The sequence below is a fragment of the Ranitomeya variabilis genome, chromosome 3 (assembly GCF_051348905.1).
Source record: "Ranitomeya variabilis isolate aRanVar5 chromosome 3, aRanVar5.hap1, whole genome shotgun sequence".
Taxonomy (NCBI): Eukaryota; Metazoa; Chordata; class Amphibia; order Anura; family Dendrobatidae; genus Ranitomeya; species Ranitomeya variabilis.
Window position 1 is genome coordinate 547611698 of NC_135234.1, and position 4989 is coordinate 547616686.

General features: G+C 39.9%; 1 protein-coding gene across 1 annotated transcript in view; it reads right to left on the bottom strand.

Moving 5' to 3' along the window:
• HS6ST3 (heparan sulfate 6-O-sulfotransferase 3) overlaps positions 1-4989 on the bottom strand; it is a 1159628-nt gene that overhangs the window by 959401 nt on the left and 195238 nt on the right. The gene's annotated exons all lie outside the window — the stretch shown is intronic.

The window sequence follows — 4989 nt, forward strand, 5'->3', positions numbered from 1 at the left end:
GTCGTCGCACTAGTGACTTATATCGAGGTAAAACTATGTTCATGTCATGAGCATCTATACCTCTTTTAATGCATCACATTTTTTTGCCTAGCAGCTGCTTGCAATGGACACTAAATTGAATTTGCTGTCCACTCATGTGCTCAAGTCGATTTCTTTTGGTATCTGTTTACATCATTTTTAATCCTTTTGATTTGGACCTTAGCAGTAAAAAACAGCAAATCATGAAAAAATTATCAAATGGACTTAAACCACTTAAACTTATGTCAGAATGCAGATGTGAACAGAGGTTTATTAAGATGCTGTTCCCATCAGTGTTTCTAGTTTGCTTGTTTTAATTCATCAATGAAGCAGAATAACAAAATTAACTGAAATGCAGAATCATTCTCAAAATGGACCCCAGTGAGTCACAAAGGGTTTCCATCATTGTTTTGTTCCTGCAAAAAAAAGTGCAGCAGTCTGATCTCGTATAATGGTTCTCAACAAAGCTCCAATGCAAATATGAACAGAACCCAATATTTCAACAATGATAGTTTCCTAAATGTTACAGTTGGTAGCCATAACAAAGGAGACTGATAATCACTTATCTTTGCTAGATTTCTCCAAAGGGGATTTTACTTTGATTACTAGAAACACGTAGCTAAGCATACATTATCACAGATCGTGTAATGAAAATGATTGTGACCGATGTTGTAAACCATAGATACATATACTGTACCAAACAGGTATTTAATTAAGCTGCCATAGGGTCCCATTGCAATATTAAAAGAAGTCGTGAAGAGACCAAAGAACAGGCCAATGTTAAGGCTGTGCTGCTGTCAAATAATGATTCGTCTACACGGAAATACAATACTAAAAAAGTTATAGTTAGAATATCAACATTGATTCCTTTGAGGGTCGGAATGACCTCTTCATGTGGATAAAAACATCATGAAGTTATTCATCCTGATGAAGGGGTCGATGTGACCCTGAAATACGTTTTTGTTGTCTTCCCGAATAAAACTTATTGTATTCCTTTTCATTTGTAAAAATGAATCATCATTTGTCAGCAGTGAAGCCTTGATATTAGACCTGTTCTTTGGTTTCTCAATGACTTCTGTGAATTTTGCATTGAACAAGGCTCTTTGCCTGTGCGGGACTTTCAGCAGCTTTGATAACTTGTATATATACCAATAGGTGTTGTGTTCTTAACACATCACGAGAAGGTGACCAGGCCACAACTAGGGAGGGAGAATACTCCTCACTCACTCTCAGGACCTGTGTTGTCCTATGAGCATTGTTCTCCTGTATATTATTTGAGCTTCTACTATCTTTGCGAGATAATAATCATCCCTATATAGCTTAAGGCTGAGTCACACATAACGATATCGTTAACGATATCGTTGCAACGTCACGCTTTTGGTGACGTAGCAGCAATCCCGCTAACGATCTCGTTATGTGTGACAGCGACCAACGATCAGGCCCCTGCTGGGAGATTGTTGGTCATTGGGGAATGATCAGGACCATTTTTTGGTTGCTGATCACCCGCTGTCATCGCTGGATCGGCGTGTGTGACACCGATCCAGCGATGTGTTCACTTGTAACCAGGGTAAATATCGGGTTACTAAGCGCAGGGCCACGCATAGTAACCCGATATTTACCCTGGTTACCATTGTAAAAGTAAAAAAAAAACCAGTACATACTCACATTCTGATGTCTGTCACGTCCCCCGGCGTCCACAGTGTTAAAACTGCTTTCGGCAAGAGCGCTGCTAATGCACGCGCTGCTGCCGAGAGCTTCCCAGCACTGACTGTGTCAGCACCGGCCATAAAGCAGAGCACAGCGGTGACATCACCTCTGTTACTGCCGGCGCTGACACATTCAGTGCAGGGAAGCTCTCGGCAGCAGCGTGTGCATTAGCAGCGCTCTTGCCGAAAGCAGTTTTAACCCTGTGGACGCCGGTATGGGACGTGATAGACATCAGAATTAGAGTATGTAGTGTTTTTTTTTTTTACTTTTACAATGGTAACCAGGGTAAATATCAGGTTACTAAGCACGGCCCTGCACTTAGTAACCCGATGTTTACCCTGGTTACCCGGGTGCTGCAGGGGGACTTCGGCATCTTTGAAGACAGTTTCAACGATGCCGAAGTCGTTCCCCTGATCGTTGGTCACTGGAGAGAGCTGTCTGTGTGACAGCTCCCCAGCGACCACACAACGACTTACCAACGATCATGGCCAGGTCGTATCACTGGTCGTGATCGTTGGTAAGTCGTTTAGTGTAACTCCAGCTTTAGGTGAAACATGCTCAGGGATACTGACTCTAAAGGCCTTCTAAAAACTGGTATTAGGGCAAACAAACAATAGGCATACCTAGCTAAGGTTGCTAGGGATATTGCAGTGTTAAACAGTGCCAGAAAGGGTCCTAATTTTTTAGATCTCCTATGAATCTCTCTCATCTTTTTGTATGCTCCTGAATAGAGTTGATGAAAACTGATGCACTTTAGTATGAGCTTGATTCATATAGCTATAAACAGATGTCTGATTCACCATAATCTGATGCAAAAAATGAATACATCCATAATGAGGAGTGTTAACTTTACATTTCGAAAATAAGATAGGAAAAGCTAAATTGTAGCCAAACTTAAGCTGCTGAATGTGCTCAGACCAAATTGCAAAGTATTTCACACCTTCCTATGGCTCCTGATCTTTTTTACTTACTAAAAAGTGCTCTTTTAATTAATATAATGAGGCTAGAAAGGCCAAGGTCACTGTGGAGAACAGTAGGAAAGTTTAGTGAGTGAGCGATTTTAGGTAAGATAGTGTCAAATCATCCTTCTATAAGACCCCAGGACATACTGAACAGAAGTTTTTGAAGTATATGGATATTACATTTTTCTTTATGATTTCATTAAAATAATGTATAACCTCAGAAATGAGGATACACTAAATCAGAATACAGAACCGCTTTCTATTCAGAAATTAATTCATAGTACGGCTGTAGGAGCTGTTACAAGAGACAGCATGTTTTATCACCTGCACATTGATAAATCAGTCTCATCCCCAGAGGATCCAGCATACCCCATCATGAAAGTGCCCCTGTGGGTTGTGGGTCAGTCTCCTGTATAACAATGACAAGCCCATCTATATAATCAAGCCCAATACAATCCATAAGTTGCAAAACTAAAGAGAGATTTAGATACTCTCATTAAAGAAATACACAATGTACAGTGCTGAGGAAAACTTATGGGAAGGTATGGAAAAATGCTACAAAGTAAGTACACTTTCAAAAATAGAAGTGACCATAGTTTATTTTTACCAATTAACAAAATGCAAATTGAGTGTACCAGAGTGATCAAATCAATAATTAGTGTGACCACCCTTTGCCTTCAAAATAACACTAAAACATCAAATCTTCTAGGTTCCCTTCAACAATTTTTGAAGGAAGTCGGCAGGGACGTTATTCCAAACATCTTGGAGAACTAATGACAGATCTTCTGTGGATGTAGCTTTGAGCAAATCCTTCTGTCTCTTCGTGTAATGATGTTGAGATCAGGGCTTTGTGGGGGCCATAACATCACTTCTAAGGATCCTTGTTCTTCATACTGCTGAAGATCTTTCTTAATGACATTGGCTGTATGCGTGAAATCATTGTCCTGCTGCAGAATAAATTTAGAGGTAAACACCTCCCTGATGATATTACATGATGGATAATTAATTATCTGTCTGTATTTCTCAGCATAATTTGAAGAGAAAGAAGTTTTTCAGCAAGTCAATATCCAAAGAGATCTGGGGTACCATGCCCAATCTTAACGGCAATAACAGTAACAGGTTGCTGAATATTTGCAGCATACAATGTTGATTCTTTTACCCTTCATTACATTCTGCAACAAGAGAAATTATATTATTGGAATTCCCCCTTTGCTATATTTATTTATTATGCATTGCTTATATAGCGCTACCATATTCCGCAGCCCTTTACTAACGTTATCATCGCTGTCCCCGATGGGGCTCACAATCTACAATCCCTATCAGTATGTCTTTGGAATGTAGGAGGAAACCGGAGAACCCGGAGGAAACCCACGCAAATACGGGGAGAACATACAAACTCCTTGCAGATGTCGTCCTTGGTGGGATTTGAACCCAGGACCCCAATGCTGCACAGCAACAGTGCTAACCATTGAGCCACCATTCAGAAACTTCCCACCAAAGTGCTCAGTCTGAGCCCCTTACATGTTTATTAATTGATCAATGTGGAGAAAACTATGGCGTTTTTTTCTGCATTCCTGAATTTGCTTTTATAGTCTTTATAGTCTTGTCATTGTGTCATTTAAAGGGAATCTGTCAGAAGGTTTTTAACTTTGAAATCTGAGGACAGCATGAGATAGGGGTTAAAACGCAGAATTCAACAATGTGTCACATGTCAAGCTGTGTGCTGCTGTTTACTTACACTGAAAGTTTTATTACCAGGACATGATCATTGCTTGGACTAGCTGGTGTGTTCTTGCAAGTCTGAATCTGCCCCCTCCTTTTATAAGCAGCTCACTATGAATAGACAATGTACATAGAGAGTCTGATGTGGGAGGAGTTAGCTTTCTCAGCTCTGCTGCAATGCTAAATCTAAAAACTCACAACTGTTGTACCCAGCAAACTAAGTGATACGTCATTGGATTCTGTTTCTCTTTGCCTACATCAGGGTGCTCACAGAGGAGGTAGCAAAAACTGCTGACAGATTCCTTTTAAATCACTGTATTCTGAAAAAAACATTAACTATAACAGTGACAGCAAGCAACCAAGCTGTAATTTGTTGAGAAGCCACCTTCCCTGCAGGGATTTGAGAGTACTGTCCCAGCGCCAATTAATGCATAAGGGATTCTCCACTATCAATTCACAGTGTACTAATATGGCAATATTTTAGAAACCAGACAAATCTTATAATATTGACATAATATATTTTATGTAATATTACATTACGTTGTATCAACCAACCTGAGATATCAGAAGACTTTAATAT